Here is a 19,771-nt window from a genome sequence, read left to right as displayed (position 1 = left end):
AAAACTGACCCTGCCTCCTTTTGAGCCAGCTGCTTCAACAGAACTGCAATATTTGTCATGGAAAACAGCCTTCCTTCTGGCTATCACCTCAGCACACAGGGTTTCTGAACTACAAGCCCTCATGGCTGTGCAGCCTTTCATAATTTTCCATCAGGACAGAATTTCCTTACGAACCAACCCTTCTTTTATGCCAAAGGTAGTATCCAGGGTAACCTTGAATCAGGCTATCCACTTATCTACCTTTTACCCTAATCCACAAAACAAAGGGGAGAGACTACTGCATTCCTTGGACATTCACAGACAGCTCCATTATTATTTGGACAGAACAAAGCCTTTCAGAAAATCAGAGCAACTCTTTGTGTCCTATGCTACAGGTGCTCAAGGGAAGCCTATTTCCAAACAGACAATCTCAAAATGGATAGCCCACTGCATTCGCTTTTGTTACTCTTTCCATGGTAAAACTGTACCTACAGGCATCAGATCTCACTCCACAAGAGCCACAGCTACCTCTGCAGCTTTCCTCAGGGGGGTTCCTACCAAAGATATTTTGGAAGCAGCCACTTGGAGTTCTGTACATACATTCTCCAAGCACTATCACCTACCATTATACTCCAAATCTAGAGCGGGCTTTGCCACTGCAGTCTTGCAGGGCATCCTGGCTCCTCCTAGTTCCACTTAGTGCCTACCACCCCTTTTTTAGCTTTGGGATTCTACCCATCTGTTATGACTGCAGCTGTATGCACGATGAACATAGTACAGTTTTGTACCTACCATAAATGTAGATGTTCGAGTGCTAATACAGCTGCAGTCCAGGTTTCCCTCCCTCCTTCCCCTCTTGGGACAGGCCTAATGGCTAACACCTCCTCATACAACATGATTGGGGTGTTCTTTTATGGTGTATTTGCTTGCAACTACTGTTTTTTGATTTTATTGCAATGCATTATTACATAAATTTATGTTTTGCCTTCCTTCTGGGGCACCTGACATCTGGGGCAAGAAAAACTGAAGAAAATGGCGTCAGCTGGTTCCTTTATACCCCTGTCGCACTGACGTCAGGGAAGAAGCAACGACATCCGATGCCGGACCTAGACTTTGGAATTCGGCCAACCGAGGACCCGCCTGTTGGCAGGAAAAATAATCTGTTATGACTGCAGCTGTATTAGCACTCGAACATCTACATTTATGGTAGGTACAAAACTGTACTTTTTTGGAATGTTTGTTTTGGATACATAGAAAGTAGTTTTGTTTATCCATTTTTATTTGTTTTTTGGCCTGATTCTGAAGTTGTTGATATTTTTGTCTATCTTGGCTAGTGTTATTCTTTTTCCAGATCTTCCAGGTATTGTCTCTGGCTTTTAGTAAGGCTTTTGTGGTCCTATTTAGCCAAGGGGCATATTTAACTTTTGTTCTAAGTTTCCTGATGGGAGCTACTGTATTTAGAACATTCATAAAAGTACTATTGAAAAACTCAACTGCTTGGTCTAATGCTAGAGTTTGTAGTGGGTGCCAGTTACATTGTTGTAACATGCTGTTAAGACTGTATGGATTTACCATGGGTTCATCTGTAGTTTCCTTATGCAATATGGGTTTGGGTATGTTTACCTGTTTACGAAGGAGGAATGTGGGGCAGTGGTCATTCAGTTCATCAGGTAGGCAGCCCACATGATAATTTTCTTTGGGGAAATTAAAGTCCAATCGAGAATGGAATGTTTTTTGAATTTTTTGTCAACTCTGGTGGGTTCTTGGATTAGTTGTGAGAATTGAAATAAGTTAATATGGTTTGAGGGATTGTTGGAGTTGCAGGCTAGCCAGTCTAGGTTTAGGTCACCTAGCAGGATAGTTTCTTTGGGCAGGTTGATTGTAGCCCATTCTAACATTTCCTCTATTATAGGTGTGTTCTTTCCTGGAGGAATATAACTGCAGAGGATGTTGATTCTCTCTCTGTTTTTGAGGGACATAATGGAGCCTAATGTTTCTGCATTCTGAAATTTGGGAAGTGGGGTTTTCAGAGGCTGGAGGTTGTGTGTTTCTGAATAAAATTGCAACACCACCTCCCTTTTTGGTATCTCTGTCTTGCCTTAGGATGCTATAACCTGGGGAAAGAATGTATTAATTTTGGGTGGTGGATTTTAGCCAAATCTCAGTAATGGTTTGTATATCAGGTGAGTAGTGGGCTAGGAATGCATGTAGGTCATGTAGTTTGTTGGATGTAGTTCTTGAGTTTAGGTTAATAATAAGTAGGTCTAATTTTTGTTTGTCTAAGAGAGTTTTGTTGCATGGACCTGGGTTGGGGTGCATGTCTCCTGAGATTAGTAGCCATTTTTTAAGGAATAGTTTTGAGTTTTATAGCGTGAGCTAGGTCTGTATTTATTCTAGATGCTGTTTGTCTGTTGAGAGGTAGTGTGGTGTGTGTTTTGTGTATATAAAATAATGCGGTATTATTAAATAGTGTGGAGCAGATTACAATATTTGTGTATGTGTGTGTGTGTGTGTGTGTAGGTATGTGTTATGTGGAAAGTACTGTTTAATGGTATGTTAGTGTGTAAGGATGTGGTGTAGGCTAGAGTAGTGAGAGTTAGTAGTAGTAGTGGTAGTATGCCTTACATGATTTGTCTGGGTTTTAGGAGTGGGGAAGGTTGTAAGTAGGAGGGTGTGGTATGGAAGTGGGAGTGGACTTGATACCTGAGGGATAATGATAAGGTGTTGTAGGAGGGGGTTTGACTATGTGGACTATAAGTGTAGGGGCACTGGGGGTGGGTAGGGGAGCGGAGTGAGCCGTAGGGCAAATGGAGCGGGCAAGAGCAAAAGAAGTGAGTACAGCAGAAAAAGTATCAGCAGATTGCAGTTTAGTAGCTATAGTAAAAAGGTATTTAATTATATTTTAAGGGAAAATACTGCTACAGTTTGAGTGTGCTTCAACAGTTATCACATCACAATGCCATAACTTAGTTTGGAAACAGGTTAATAAATTATGCACAATACATTTATCAGCCAATTATCCTGTACATACAAGAAAAAGTAGAATGAACACTTAACACCACAGCTGAAACAGTAGCAGAGACACCTGTAGTGCTAAATCAGTAAATACTGATGTTATGTGATCCTATCTCGCCTACATTCTGACTGATGGGTTCGGAGCCGATCCCTCGGCTCCGACTCGGCACGCTTATGCTATAGAGCGAGGCTTCTAATTGGCTGAGCTATCTTTATCCCAGGATGCACCACCACTAATCCCCCAGATCTCGTTTGCCGCTTACAGAGCTTGGACGTGGTCTCAACATTGGCTGGGCTAAGTACTATATATATATATATATATATATAGTCTTTCCTGTCAGTATTTCTTTCACTTAAAACCAAAAGCTGTTTTAACGGCTATTTTTTTGTGTACGAGTGTGTTTTTGCAAGTTTTGATTGATTTTTAGTAATTTTTCCTGTCAGAGAAGGTTCCGTTTGAGTTAGAGGGGCCTTCCCCTGTGTTTACTGCTTCTCAGTGCTTGTGTGTGGGTCAAGTACCCGTTTGAGTTAGAGGGTCTTGACCCTCCTTGTCTTTTTCCCTTTTCCTCTTTCTCTCTGTAAAAAAAAAAAAAAAAAAAAAAAATTTTTTTTCAGTTTAAAATATTTGAGTTACTGACGTACTTATTTGTATCTTACAGTCTACTGTTGTGGTCTGTTTTTTTCGCAGTACTATGTCTAAGGAACATAAACCCTCCGGGTTTAAAAAGTGCACGAGGTGTGGGTTCAAAATGTCCATAACGGATGACCACTCAAGGCCTATTGTCTTGGCGCCAAACATCTCCAGGAATCGTGCAGTGTATGCCATGCGTTTTCCTCCTGAGTCCTCCAGGAGAGGAAAAACAAATTAATCCTCAAAGGATTAATCAAGCCTTCCTTTGAGGAGGCTTTGTCTTCCTCTCCGTCTCCTTCAAAGAGGAAGCGCCGGCTCCGACCAGTCAGTCGGATCCGACGGCTAAGAAGACTAAGCAGACTTCTCCATCGGCTCCACGGACTTCGGAGCCGAGGTCGGAACGGGCTGCCTCGATGCCTCCAGCCTCGACCCCTCTGGTTTCGGAGCCGAGGTCTGGGGCATCGAGAGGCGGGTCACCCTCATCGGCTCCACTGATATTGGAGCCGATAAGGGTCATAGGCTCAGACACTTCCCCCTCGGAGCCGAAGTCCTTATCGGCACCGAGGGAAATTTCTTTGAAGGTTTCCTCGGAGCCGATAATTGTTGAGTCCTTTCGGAGCCGGTCCCCGAGCCCTTCGGAGCCGATGGAGAAATCGGTTCGGGCCCGATCGGTATCCTCGAGATCTTCTAGGATGTCTGATTCGGACATCGACAGGGTGCTCCTTCAACTCTTCCAGTCTCCGGTGTTCCAAAAGATGGTTTCGGCTCCAGCCCATTTGGCTTCGGAGCCGATGGTCCACCCCCTTTCTGTACTTCCTCCTCCAACAGCTTCGGCACCGTTGGAGCAGGTGTTGGTGGAACCAGTGGAGGTGTTAGGGTCAGGCCTGACCCTTGCTCCGACTCCGGCTCCTGGGTCGGAGTTCAGTGCACAGACTTCTTCCTTTGGCCCTGGGGGGAAGGCTTCGGGATTGATACCTTCGGTCCCAAGTCTCCCTCTTGGTGCGTCGGCGGCGGGAGTACCGTCCACTGTCGTGGCCACGGAGGGGGGACCTTCCCAGGGTTCTGGTGGTCCCGCCTTCAGGGCTGTGAGGAGTGCTCTAGCCAAATCTTCATTGGCTACTTCCACAGTTTCCCCAGCTCCTTCCCTACATTTGGAGACTGGGTCATTGGCAGTTCCCCTGTCCGCAGACAGCGGAGCCCCTGGGCCTCAGGTTACCCCCGCTGGGGTTTCCCCCCCCTCCTGGAGGTCCTTCTGAAGCCTCTTCGGAAGAACCTCCCAGGAAGAAAATGTGCAAGAGGAAGCACGTTGACTCCCCTGACGAGTCTTTGACATCTGACACCGATCTCGATGATGCAGAGGGGTCCCCTAAGTCGTCCTCGGATGATGTCTCCTTTGCAGACATCCTGGAAGCCCTAAAACAAAGAGGCGGCTGGCAGTCCAAACCTCCCTCTGCTGATGAGTCGGTGTTCCTGAAGGCCTTCGGGGCTCAGCCCTCCACCTCCTGGGTGTCTCCGCCTTGACGAGCTCTTGGATTTGATCTGTCAAGGGCGTGGGAACACCCGGACTCTGTGGAACCGGTGCCCGCTCGTCCAAACAAATTTCTTCGCCCCAGATAGAGAGTTCCTTACAAAAGGTGTGGCTGTGGATGCTATGGTGGTGGCATCTGCTACGCAGCAGGATGTAGCAGAGGCTTTACGTCCGCCCATCCTCCTAATAAGGAGTCTAGGAGCATGGATCGGCACGGCAAGCACCCTAAGTTCAGCGGCCTTTACTGAGGTCTTTGAACTACCTGACGACTTTACAAGATTTCAGAGGGATCTGATTAAGGAACTATCCGATACCCTCTTAGGTAACCTGCCTGAGGAGCTGGCCCAGACGGTTGGATCTCAGCTGGCTACAATGTCATCCATTTCAACTCGTCCATGAGGCTCATTTCAGATGCGGCCGAAGGCGAGTAGAGCGGCGGTACAGGCATTGCTCACGGAGACAAGCCTGGCTCCGCCTGTGTCATTTCAAGGGAGGCCTTCAAGTCTTCATTTGCCGACGCCCCCTTTGATGGGTCCTCCCTGTTTGGGCCCAAGGTGAAAGACACACTTACCCGCTGTGAACAGGAGGGTAAGACTCTGACTGCCGTGGGGCACGATTTTCCACTCCCTTCGGCCTTATCCCAAGGCTAAAAGAGGAGGGAAGATGTGGTTCCGAGATCGCAGAAGTCTTACCCTCTCAGCAGGAAGGTTCCCTCCAGAGGCAGAGGAGGGGAAATTATCAGGAAGACGCCGTCCCAGAGGCGGCAGAGGCCCCGCAACACCGGTGACCGCGGGTCCTTTCGTGGCTCTTCAGCTGTTCATAGGGCCTGTGGGCTTGCCCGCCTGTGCTGCTCCGAGCCAGTCGGGGTCGCTTCAAGCACCTAAAGGCCTGGGAAGGGATCACTCGGGACCGATGGGTGCTTCGAATTATCGCCTGAGGTTACTCCATCCCATTCTGTTGTCCCCCCCCCCTCAGTCCAAAAGAATCCCGGACCCGCCACCCAGTCAACGGGATACCGCAGCCATAGAAATTTCAAAACTGCTGCAAAAAGGAGCCATCCAACCGGTCCCTGCAGACCAGATCGGATTAGGGACTTATTCAAGATTCTTTTTGGTGCCAAAAAAGACCGGGGATTTGAGGCCCATTTTGGACCTAAGCAACCTAAACCGTTCAGTCAAGAAGTCCAAGTTCCGAATGGTCACTTTACAAACCATTCTCCCATTGTTGGAGAAAGGTGTTTGGATGTGCTCCATAGACCTCAAGGACGCGTATTACCATATCAAAATACATCAAACGCCCAGGAGACACTTGCGCTTCAGCCTAGGAGGCAGTCATTTTCAGTTCCGTGCGCTGCTTTTTGGTCTCACCACAGCCCCCAGGGTGTTCACCAAATGCTTGGCAGTAGTGACTGCTCACTTGAGGAGTCTAGGATTCCAGGTGTTTCCGTACCTAGACGACTGGCTTCTAACTGCCACCTCCAAGCATCTACTTCTATGGAGCCTGCAAGCCACAACATCACTGGGCAATTCCCTCGGAATCACCTTCAGTTGGCCAAAGTCTGTGTTATGGCCATCTCAAAGAATAAGATTCATAGGGGCAGAGATAGATTCAAACCAGATGCGGGTCTATCTACCTGCAGACAGAATTCAGATCATACAAAATCAGATTCGAGCCTTACTCCCCAGGTCCAATGCCCCAGCCAGAATGGTCATGCAGCTATTGGGTTCAATGTCTGCCACAGTTCTGCTAGTTCCCTTGGCAAGGTTACACATGAGAATCCTCCAGTGGCTTCTTTCAACTCAGTGGTCCTTTCAGGAACTCCCTCTCAATCATCTAATATGGATCACACAATCTTGCAGACGGGACCTTCGCTGGTGGCTAGAGTCCTCCAATTTGGATCAGGGACAACCCTTTGTTCTTCCCCCTCCGGCGGCCACTCTGACCACGGACGCCTCCCAGACGGGGTGGGGGGGGCATTCCCTGGGCAGGTCAGTCCAGGGCAAATGGCATCCGGAGGAGACCCCTCTCCACATCAACATTCCAGAAATGAGGGCAGTACTCCTGTCCCTCCAAGCCCTTCACGATTACCTCCCTCAAGGCGTAATTGCTATTCACTCAGACAACATGTCAGTTGTCTGGTACCTGAACAAACAGGGAGTGACCAGATCCTATCCTCTTTGCAGGGAAGCGATGAGAGTCTTGGAATGGGCAGTCTCGACCAAACGCTTCCTAGTGGCTACTCACATACCGGGCAAGTCCAATGTGATAGCCGACAGATTGAGCAGGACCAACCTCTCTCCTCACGAATGGTCTCTAAATATGACAGTTGCAAGTCAGATTTTCAGCGAATGGGGAGTTCCGTGCTGCGACCTCTTCGCGACTCCTCTGAATGCGAAGTGCAGAGATTTTTTCTCCCTAACCCCGGCTCCGGGGAAGAGCCCTATGGACGCGTTAGTCCATCCTTGGCCTACCGGCCTGCTTTATGCCTTCCCTCCAGTTCCTCTCCTACCCAGGGTAATTCAAAAGGCATCTCTCTTAGGGAGCAAGATGATCTTAATTGCTCCTTATTGGCCTCGTCAAGTCTGGTTTCCCTATCTTCGGAAACATGCTCTGGAAGGTCCATTGTTCCTGGACCAGGTCCCATACCTACTGATTCATCAGTCGGGACTACTACACCAGTCCCTACACACATTATAATTGACGGCATGGCTCCTCCTCTTCCGACCATAGTCAGGAGACATGCACTGGACCCAGATGTGGTGCACATATTGTCTTCAGCCCACAAGTCTACTACGAAGAAACTGTATTCTAGCAAATGGAAAAGGTTTGCTATCTGGGCTCAACTCCGGGGCCTGGACCCCATTTCTACTCCCGTGGCAGAAGTACTCAAATTCCTGACCTCTCTTTTCAACCAAGGCTCTTCTGTTTCTACCATCAAAGTACAATTGGCAGCGATTTCTAATTTTCATGAATCCATAGACCCACCTTTAATGAGCAACAGGTTGTGTAAGACCTTCTTGAAAGGTGCTGCTCTATTAAGACCTCCGATTTCTCATCCTGCACCTCCATGGGATCTCGATATAGTATTACGTGCCTTGACTTCTTTCCCCTTTGAACCGGCGGCTACCTGTGATCTAAAGTTTCTATCATGGAAGACAGCCTTTCTAGTGGCAACTACTTCAGCCAGAAGGGTTTCAGAACTTCAAGCTTTGTCAGTGAAACCCCCGTACTTGGTTTTTCATACAGACAGGGTATCCCTCAGACCAAATCCTTCTTTTGTTCCTAAAGTCTGTTCTACTTTATGCTTGCAACAGTCGTTAGAGCTCCCAGTTTTTTTCCCAAAATACTCCAATAAAGCGGAGTTTATTTTCCACACACTAGATGTCCACAGGCAGTTACGTTTTTATTTGGATAGGACCAAACAATCAAGGAAGACAGATCAGTTGTTTGTGTCCTTTGCAGAAAACAAATTGGGCAACCCAGTCACAAAGGTCACTATTGCCAAATGGATCAGGGATTGTATTACTCAAGCTTATATTTATTCTAACAAAGAGCTTTCCACCTCTGTTAAGGCTCATTCTACAAGGGCTATGGCTACTTGGTAGCATTTCATTCTAAGCTTGCTATTGGTGACATTTGTGCTGTGGCTACATGGTCTTCCCCGCACACCTTCATTTCTCACTACAAATTAGATGTGGCATCTAGAGGACGAGCTTCATTTGGTTCCACAGTGCTCAGGAGTGTTTTCCAATGAGCCACCCGATTTAGGCGCTAGGGACGCTGTCCCATCAGTCAGAATGTAGGCGAGATAGGATCACATAACATCTTTTAGTTATGTACTCACCATAACTTCAGATGTTTGGGATCCATCCCTACATTCCTAATAACCCACCCTCCTTCCCCCTTCCTTGGAGATCAGAGGATATCAGAAGGTCCGAATCCTGTTGTTTCATCTTGAAACATCTAACAATGTTATATAAACAAGCTGTTCATGTGTGCATGAATGCGGACAAACAAGATCTGGGGGATTAGTGGTGGTGCATCCTGGGATAAAGATAGCTCAGCCAATTAGAGGCCTCGCTCTATAGCATAAGCGTGCCGAGTCGGAGCCGAGGGATCGGCTCCGAACCCATCAGTCAGAATGTAGGCGAGATGGATCCCAAACATCTGAAGTTATGGTGAGTACATAACTAAAAGTTTCTAACTCCAACACTAAGTCAATTAGATTTACATTACAGTTATAACAGCAGTTTTAGTACATCATAGTTGCATAGAGACACCATAGCTGCAGTGGTAGTGTCAGTAAAACATAATTGCTGAATGTCAGAATCAACCAGTTAAATAAACAAATAAGCAGATCAGTAGTCAGAATTAGAAAAATGAATACTTGTTGTGTAGATCCAAATTAGCAAAAAGTGTTACTTTACAAATCTGAACACTTTAAACAAATTCCTGAGGTCTAATGGCTTACCAGCAAGCAGAATTCAATTGCTGAAGAGCACTTGTGTCCTGGTGGGAGACTAATAATTTAAAGATGGCTCCATGCTCAGCAGGATTCTAATATAGACTTAGTATTGGGGAGGGGGATAGCACAAGGGGTGTAAACCAGGTGTAATGCAAAGAAATCAGCAAAACCCATCAGTGGAAATCTATCCGTGAAGGCCTCAGAGGGGGTAAGTAGTAATACAAACTCTACTTGCAAAGTGAAGGAGAGCAGAGACAGCAAAGTTTATTAAGGTTGGGAGTGTGTCTTCACATTGACTTGTAGTAGCCAGTTTGTGCACAAATTAGAGTAGGGAGATACATTAGCAATGAAGGGGAATGTATAGAGATGCAAATATGCAGGTTGGCCTCAGGTGATGCAAACTAAGGCAGAAAGCACTCAGAGGGCTTCTTGATGGCTAATTTAATCACAGAGGTCTGAATTAAATGTATATTGTCTAGCTGGGGGGGGTGGGACACAAGGCTACAACAGTCAGTTTTTATTAGCATGCTGAGAACTACTACGAAATACTGCTAATGTTATAGCTTCACTCTCATAAAACATGCAAGTAGAATGCCTGGGTGGACTGGCCCTGCTCTTGAGGCTCAAAATGTATATCCTTATTTAGTTTTGCAGTACTGATTCCCTCTTATACTGTATGGGTGGGTTGGTAGCCACAGACTGCAGAGTTGCTTGAGTGTGCTCCTGCTGTTGAGGCTCAAAATGTATATCCTTGTTTAGTTTTGCAGTACTGATTCCTTCTTATACTGTATGGGTGGAGTGGTAGCCGCAGACTGCAGAGTTGCTTGAGTGTGCTCAGCAAGCAGAATTCAATTACTGAAGAGCACTTGTGTCCTGGTGGGAGACTAGTAAGATAAAGTAAATAATTGTCTCCATTGTGGTAAACAATCCCACACACAGTCTTTCAGTCCTTTTGTGTTGCCTGCTTAGGCCCAGTCTACGATGTCCCTAATTGCCATTTTTGTGCTCATTTTAACACTAGGGGACTATTAGGCATAGGGCTGAGTTTTTAGTGAGATTCCTTAGTCAAGAATCTTCTCACTCGCATCTTATGACGTGCGCTGGTCTTCCCAAATTTGAGCAACCTAAGCATAAGAAGGATAAAGAAAAGAAGCAAAAGCTTAGGTCTTCAGATGACAACCACTTGCCGTCTGCCTCCCCCTCTAGGCTTGTGATTGTTGAAGAAGGTGAGGTACTTTCGCAGCCACCTTCGGCATTTGTAACTGTGATGCAGGCCTCTGTCGAGACCCATTTGGTGTCCAATTTGCAGTTGGTCTTATCTACTTCCTCGCAGGCCCTTGCAATATGTCAGTCGAGTCCAGGGCCACTTTGCAAGCCTCGGATTCCAAGGAGCATTTTTATACTGGTGATGCCCAAACAAGGCCTCAGCCTACACTGGTGCTTTCCTCACCATTCTCGAGAGACAGGTGCCAGGTCATTTACGCTCCTAGGCCGAAGTCCAAAGCCACACCAAAGAAAGATACTGTGGCAGGGTCTTCGCCGAGGCCTACTGGCTCCCTTTTACAAGGATCCCAACAGGATTTGATAAGACTAGCTGAGGATCTGATCTCTATTGTTAGGTCAAAACAGGCCACAGGGGATGCCCCACCAGGAAAAGGAAAAGTGGATGCTCCTTTTGAAGTTTTCCTAGATCCTTTTCAGAGGAAGATTCAGACCTAGAGGAATCTGGGTCTGATGAGGGCCCCATCCTATGATGAGTCTGATTCAGAGGAGAACCTACCCTTTGTCTCCCACCCAGAGAATTTCATCTTTGAAGAGACCCTCCATGCTGTGTGAGACAGCATTTTCAGTGGGAGGCACAGAATTATCTCCCATCCAAGAAGAGAGGTAGAGAGTTCCTGGATTTACCTTAAAACAAGCCATGGACTACTTCACCCATTTTAAAAGTAGTAGAAGATGTTTTTCAGGATTCCTGTTTGAATCCTGAGTCCCTTTCCCCTGCCCCCACATAAACCAGACAGGTTTTATAGGGTACAAGACTCCCACAAATACCTTTTTAAAAATACTGCTGCTGACTGAGGTGGTCACCCCGGGGCCCAAAAGGGCTAGAGCCAGTTCACCCAGGAACATTTTAACAACAAATAAAGAGAGTAGGACCCTTGATAGGTTTGGAGAAAAAGGTATATATGTCTGCCACTCTTACTGTGAGGACCCTCAACTGTTAATTTCATGTGATTAACTATCAACAAACCATTTTAGATCATCTTGAACCGAATGTCACCTCACTAGAGGATAAAAATCTTTCCAAAGAGCTCCTAGATCTCTTTTATTCCAATGCTCAGGTAGCTAAACATTAATTACATTGTAGTTATGATGCCATGGAAGCTTCTTGCAGGGAAGCTGGCATGGGCTCATTTATTAGAAGGCATGCATGGCTTGGAGAACAATCTCTTCCTGACTTTGTTAAATCAAACCTATTAGATGTCCACCTTGACAAAGACTTTCTCTGTTTGGTGCTAAGGTGGAGGTAGTTCTCAAAAAGATGGAGGACAAAGCGAAGCCTATGCAAACAATGAAGGACCTCCTCCAAGTTCAGCCTCCTAGGTTTAGCAGGGACTTCATCTAAACAGTGGTCATTTCCCCAGACTAGGAGTAGATAAGAGGAAACCACAACAGCGGCAAAGAAGCAGGCAATGGATCTCAGAGGCCCCCAGGCAAGGGAGTTCTAGGTCCCAAGCCCCTGCCAGAGCGCAACTTTGATGATATTTGGTTTACTTGTCAGTCTGCACAGTATGTCAGAGCGTCTATGTTGGAAAAACTAATCGAATGTTGAAGAAGCATATATGTGAACATGTGTACAGCATTAATAGGCAGGATACTAAGAATGCTCTGTACAAACATATTTCTGCAATAGGAGGTAATCACATTTTTAAATTTTGTGCTTTGGATACTTTTATGGTATGTATTAGAGGTGGTGATGATACCACCTACACGGATTGTACTGAAACAAAGTGGATTTTGGAGTTAGAGTGACTGGAGAATAGGGCTTAATGAGCATGTTCCTTTAAGGCTGGTATTGAGATCACGTGGCCTAAGGAGGTAATTTTGAGTTAAGGTATTTAATGAATGTTGGAACTTTCCTTCTGTGATCTGAAGAAGCACCTAGAATAGGGTGTTAAAGCACTAATCCAGTTTTGTACTTGTTTTGTATTCATTTGCTTTATGTTTATTTTTTACTAAAGTATTTTGACGGCCGTGCTGACTGGTAGCATTTTCTTATTTTGACACACTCCACTAGGACCACAACTATCTGTGTAGCCTTTCTGAATGGGGTTCCTACTAAGCACATCTTGGAAGCAGCCACCTGGTCATCTGTATATGTTTTCACAAAGCACTACCACTTGGCAGCCTTTTCTAAGTCTAGAGCAGGATTTGTCGCTATCATCCTGCATGGCATCCTCTCCATAATCTTCTTCCTCCCTCAGTTCAGCTTTGGGAATCTTCCCACAAGTCAGAACTGCAACAGTGAAACATGAAGAATAATAGTACAGTTGTGTACACTTACCATAAGTGTAGATATCTGAGTGTATTCACTGTTGCATTCTTCTTTCTCTCCCTCTTGCCCCTTTGGCCTTCTAGGTAGCCTACTGCTAAACAAATAATCCAGCCAAGAGTCACCACCCTTGGCTACTCTGCTGTTTGAGCCATCTTCCTTAGTTGTCTCCTGTACACTTACGGCTTCTCCTAGTAAAGGGGAAGAAAATACTGTTATCATGATGCAGACTGGCTTCCTTTATACCCGAGTGTACTGACATCAGTCAAGGTGTCTGCCAGCCTGGGAGGGGAAGATTTTTCTCTGGTAGTCGGGCCAGCCAAGGGCTTTCATGGCACAAGTCAGGACTGTAACAGTGAATACACTTGAACATCTACATTTATTGTAAGTGTACACAACTGTACTTTCTCTGCTTTGCCCTTCGGCCCATATTCTGCCCCAAGGGTATTCATCAAATGCCTCGCTCCTGTCATTGTCTTTTGCAGGATGAGGGGAGTTCCGATCTTACCCTGTCTGTACGATCTGCTCATTCAGTCTTCTTTCCCCGATGCTGTTCTTCAGAATGTCCAGTTTACTATTTCCCTGTTGCAGGTTTTGGGTTCACCATAAACTTCAAGAAATCATCTCTGAAACCTTCTCAGCATCATACTTTTCTTGATTGCAGGCTTCAGACCATCCCCCATGCTGGCATTTTTTCCTGCCTCTAAGACCCTGTCTCTTACTATCTGTTTCCAGTCTCTTCTTCCTCTGGGTTTATTCAAAGCCAGAAACTTTCTCAGAGTTCTTGGGTTCATGGCTTCCACCATTGCCATGCTCTCTCTGACCAGGTTCCACATGAGAAAGCTACAACGGTACCTGAAGTCACTGTGGTTCCAGCGTTGCCACCACTGGACTTCCCAGTCCACTTCCTTCCTTCTCTCAAGCTCATACTTCAGTTGTGGATTCATCAACTTTCTCTCAGTCCGAGGCTTCCTTTCCAAGCTCCAGTCCCATCTCAAGAGCTCTTGACTGATGCCTTAGACAGGGGATGGGGGGGGACCTCCTTTGATTCTCACAAGGCTCTGGGTGTCTGGCCTTGTCATCAGAGGTTGGACCAAATCAATATAAAGGAGATGTGATATGCTGCTTCTAGCTCTTCAGGCTTTCCATTCCCACTTTCATCCTGGGCCTTTTAAAATTTTCAGACAGTACCACAGTGATATGGTATTTCAACAAGGAAGAGCAGTACAAAGTCCTGTCTTCTTTGCAGACTAGCTGTTTAGGTCTGGGTTCTTGCTGTCTAGTATCAAGTGACTCTGCAGGCTGTTTACATTCCCTCCGAGCACAATTTGGTGACAGACGTTTTGAGCAGGTCCAGCACACAAGCTCCCAAATGGATGCTTTACAGAAATGTGCTCCTGGACATTGTCCATCAGTAGTGTATTCTTCAGTTAGATCTTTTTGCTTCTCCTGTGAACAAACAGCTTCCTCTTTTCTGTTCCAGAGTCCAAAGTTCTCTGTCTTGGACAGTGGATGTCCTGTCTTTTCCTTGGAAGAAGATATTTCTGTACACCTTTCCTCCCCTTCCTGTGTTACCACGAGTCTTGCACAAGGTCAGGCAAGACTTTCCCAAAATCTTGCTAGTGACTCCCTTTTGACCCAGACAGCATTGGTTCCTCCTCCTTTCTCACTTGGCCAGGGGCAATCACCACAACTTGCATTACCAAGTGGGCCCTCTTGCACAAGACAAGGGGTTGCTTATCCATCCTCACCTGTCCATGTTTCACATAACACTGTGGGTGATGGTGTTTTGATCCCTTTTAGGCACCTCTTTTTTGAGGACATGCTTCAGGTCCTGTAGGAGGCAGGACGTCCACTACCAGGAAGTCATATTTGTCCAAATGGAAAAGATTTTCATTCTATTGTGTGTCTTGACATCAGGATCCCCTATCTATGGAAATTACTCTGGTTTCCGGTTATTTGTGTATGCTGCTCTATGCTGGGTTGGCATATTCTTCAGTTAAAGCTCACCAGTCATCAGTTTGTTTGTCTGCCCTTGACTCCTCCTCTAACTTCTAGATTTGAGGTCAAGCAATTTTTTAAAGGTGTTCTTCCTATCAGGCCTGTTAGGAAGCCCATTCCACCTTCCTGAGACCTCAGTTTGTTCTTGAAAAATTGAGTCTGGTTCCTTTTCATCCTGCTACCTTAGCTTCCTTACAGCATTATACGTGGAAGACTTCTTTTTTTGGCTTTTTACTTTTGCCAAGAGGGTGTCTCCTTCCTTGGTTTTCCACAGACACAGGGTGTCTCTTTATACTAACCCTTCTTTTATGCCCAAGGTGGTCTCTGATTTGTCCCTTAATCAGTTTGTTCATCTGCCTTCCTTTTTTCCTACTCTGCAATCTGTCAATGAGAAGGTTCTTCACACTTTGGATTTGCATAGACAGCTCAGATATTATTTGGATAAAACTAAAGTTATTCGCAAATCTAAGCAGCTTTTTGTTTCCTATCTTTCCAGGTTTTGTGGGTTCACCTTTTTCTAAGCAAATCATCTCTTCCTGGATTTCTAAGGCCATTTCTTTTTATTGTTCTTTTCATGGTAAAAGTCTTTCCTAGTCAGTAAAAGGTCATTATACCGGAGCTGTTGCCTGTTCTGGTGCTTTTTTAAAGAGGTGCCGGATACCAATTTTATATTTAAGGCTTTCACTTGGTCGTCTTTTCATACTTTCACTAAGCTTTATAAACTGGATGTTATTTCCAGGGCTAGAGCTGGCTTTGCCAGGCCAATCCTGCATGGATTTCTGGAGGGCTCCTCCATTTTGAACTCTCCCTTTATTTATTTATTTTACATTTGTTGACCGGGATAGTCAGACTGGATGCATGTCCATTTTCAGCGGAGGCCCGGGGAGAAAAGCTCCACAGAGAAAAAGTACAACATTGATTACATACAGATAAATACACAGTTACAGGAACAATATTTTTTTGGTTTAGATACATTTGCCAACAGTGTGATTTAATTACAACTCAAAATGCAATAATATTTCTATAACTTATTACAGGATCCTTACTGTTATAGTATGCAGTCAAGCAAGGAGGAGCTTGATTGCTATAGAAACCAGAGGAGATAGAATGCTAAGGACGTTGGTTGATAATTATTTGAAACTTTGAAAAGCAAGAGTAGCATCTAGTAGGTACAGGGGAGGGGAGTGGGTATAGTATGTGTCAAGGAGGGCTAATCTGGGTTAATACATGGGCAAAGCCAATGAGACTTAAAAAATTGTTTAAGATTATTTTTAAATTGACAAAGGGAGGTGGAAAGTCTTAGGTTATTAGGGAGGGAATTCCAAACCTTCCCTATAGAATTGGCAAAGAGAGCTTCACCGCCCAAGTTATTAGATTTGATGGTTTGGACCATAAATCTATTTGAGGAGCGAAGACAGCTAAGATTGGAGTAGGGAATCAATATTTCACTCAGTGAAGGGGTTTTATCAGGTTGTTTGATTATTTTAAACGCTTCAGTGAGTTGGTTCAGTTTAAGAAGATTGGGTAGTTTAAGCCAGTCGAGTTTCCTTAGATTAAGACAATGATGAGTTCTATGAGGAGCACTTATTACAAATCTGGCAATGTGATTATAGGCAACAGAGAGTTTATTGATCTCATTTTTGTTGAGGAAGGAAAGGACAGGAGAGGCATACAGTAAGGTAGAGAGGAGATGTGTGCAATAGTGAGTTTGGCAATAGGGGTTAAGAAATTTTTAATTCTATACAAGGATCCAAGTTTCTTATTTACTGTCTTTATGGTTTGACTGATATGCATATCAAATCTAAGCTTATTATCAATAATGACCCCTAAAAGTTTAGTGTTGGTATCAGGCTCAATTTTGGTACCATTAATAGATTGGACGAAGAAGGTATTGTTATTAGATTGTGGAGAAAGTTGAACTGGTGGAGGCACTGAGGTGGGAAAAAATATTAGTAATTTGTTTTTTTTTTGGATTTAGGATGAGTTTCTCCCTTTGGTTGTGAATGCTGCAATAGTGATATGAAAGGTCATAGTACAATTGTGTAAAATCTTACCATAGCTGTAGATACCCTTCTCTTCACTCTTGCAGTATTCACTCCCTCCCTTCTGACCCCTCTGCTCTAGCCTGATGTTCTTCATGTTTCACTGTTGCAGTCATCACACTTGGGTTATCTGCCTGCAGTTAGCCCTCAGTTGGCCCAAATACCAGAGTCTTAGGATTTCTGCATCGGATGCTGTCACTTTTTCCATGATGTCAGGTCATCAGGGGTATAATACAGACAGCCGATGCCATCACATCAGTCTTTCTTGCTGAGGAGGAGCCCGAAGCAAAAGCAGTTTGCAAGTGCCGGTCGGCCGCTACCTCAAATTTTTGTTTTCGAATTTGTAATCCTGAAGTCTTCTAAAGCTAAGTACCCCGTTGTGGATCCTTTTTTCTTGCTCTAACCGATGTCAGAAAAAGTTAACAATTGTCTTGCCTATGGAAAGCCAATACCTCACAGAGATTTTCATTCTTACTGCATCACCTGTTTAAGCCCAGACCACAACATCCCTCGCTGTTGGTTTTTGTGCCTTGTTTAACATCCAAACCATTCATTGTTGGGCTATCATTGTTGCTAAATTCTTTCGCTGTCATTCTCCATATTCTGAAATGGCTTTGATAAGCCATCCAACTGCCTATCTTCCAAAAAATGTAAAGATAAAGACAGAGACAGACCGCATAGGTCCAAAACTGCCAACGACACTTCTTTTAAGCTAGTCGCCAGTCCACCAGTACTCAGTGAGGTCCATTTTGCAGTCCCTGATGCCTGCATCTGTAGATTCGCAGGCCTCTGCTGAGACCCATTCGGAGTCCGGTATGCTGTGAGATGCTTCTTTGACTATGGAACGGATGTCTCTACCTTGGATGGGTCCAGAGCCGCTGTGCAGGCACTGGTTTCTGAGGGTGTATTTCGACCTACCAATGTTCAAATTAAATCAACAACTTCGTTTTTAGCTAAAACCACTGAGTTTCTGAGGCCCAGAGTACACACTACACCTAGGAAACTGAAAACCAAAGCACATGCTCAAGCTCCCATGCCACAAAAACAAATGCTTAGAATGGCTGAAGTCCTTATTACCCTAATTAGTGGAAGCCAGCCTTTCTCTGCTAAGAGACAAATAATTGAGTTTCATTCTGATTCTACAGACCAGGAGTCCGATGACTCTGACCCTTCTTATTACCAGGACATGCCCTTATCAACCTATGATGATTCAGATGCAGAGGAACCCATTCCCTCTGCCTCCCCTCCAGAGGATTTTTCTTTTGGTGAAACCTTGCATACTTTAAGAGACCGCTGGGAATGTCAAGACTACCCTCAGTCCAAAAGGAGACTCAGCGAATCTTTGGAGTTGCCTCAGCACAGGCCTCTAGCTATACCCCCTGTCCTGGATGTTGTAGATGATGTTTTTATGGCTTCCAGTCTTATTCCAGATACTTTACCCCCGGCTCCTAGAAAACCTGACCGGTACTACAGAGTACCTAATTCCCACAAATTTCTCTTCAAGAATCCTACTGCGGATCTGGAGACCATTTCCCAAGGACCTAAAGTTTTAAGGCTACTACAGCCAAAAATCCTACCCCTTCAGACAGGGATTCCAGAGCTTTAGACAGATGGGGTAAGAAGGTATATACCTCTGCAACTCTTGCCATCAAGGCATTGAATTGCCAGTTTCACATGTTAAAGTACCAGCAGCATATTTTGGAACTAATTAAACAAAAAAATGGTGTTACTTCCAGATGGTGCAGAAAGTAAAGATTTACAAGAGCTAATGCATTCTGCAAACCAAGTTAGTAAGCATACGTTGCAGTGTGGCTTTGATGCCTTAGAAGCATATTGCAGGGCTGCAGTCACTGAGTCTGTACTGAGAAGGCATGCTTGGCTGAAGGAACAAACCTTGCCAGATCATATCAAATCCAAATTACTAGAAGCTCCTTTAAATAAGGACTGTTTATTTGGCACCAAAGCAGAAGAGGTTCTTAAAAAGATGGAAGAAAAAGCTAAATCTGTGCAAACTGTTAATGAATTCTTACAAGTGCAACCACCTAGATTCAGTAGGCATTGGCCTTCAAAAAACTGGTCCTTTCCAGCCCCTTCCAGGCCTTCTCAGACCAAACCCAGAGAAAACAGGCCACCCAGACTACAGTCTCAGGGTATGCAGAGATCTAAACAATGGAGTGCCCCTTCCTCGAAAACAGGGAGTGGAAAGCCGCCCCCTTAGGGAAAAAGTTCACATTGACTTTTCAGTTATCCTTCCCAGCCCTGCCCAATTACTTGTGCTCCTAGGAGGAAAACTTGCCCTTCATGCAAAAAAACTGGATGGCCATGACTCAGGACAAGATGGGTCCTAAACAGTTGTATCCCAGGGGTACAGATTCTACTTCCATACACTGCCAACCCCAACTGGGTTTCCAGACCTTCCTCCAAACCAGTGGGCAGAGGTTAAAAAGCAAGTACTTTCCCTGCTCAATATCAGAGGTATTCAACCTGTTCCAGTAGAACAAAGGTGGTAGGGTTTCTACTCCATACTTTTCCTGGTACCCAGAAAAGAAGGCTCTTG

General features: G+C 45.1%; 1 protein-coding gene across 4 annotated transcripts in view; it reads left to right on the top strand.

Annotated features, from left to right (window-relative positions):
• ARHGEF7 (Rho guanine nucleotide exchange factor 7) overlaps positions 1 to 19,771 on the top strand; it is a 2,881,265-nt gene that overhangs the window by 2,330,166 nt on the left and 531,328 nt on the right. The window lies entirely within an intron of this gene.

Source organism: Protopterus annectens, chromosome 5.part0 (genome assembly GCF_019279795.1).
Source record: "Protopterus annectens isolate FY-2018-M chromosome 5.part0, PAN1.0, whole genome shotgun sequence".
In the NCBI taxonomy this organism is placed as follows: Eukaryota; Metazoa; Chordata; order Ceratodontiformes; family Protopteridae; genus Protopterus; species Protopterus annectens.
The sequence above is the reverse complement of the archived record's forward strand: the minus strand, read 5'-3'. Positions and strand labels throughout refer to the sequence as shown.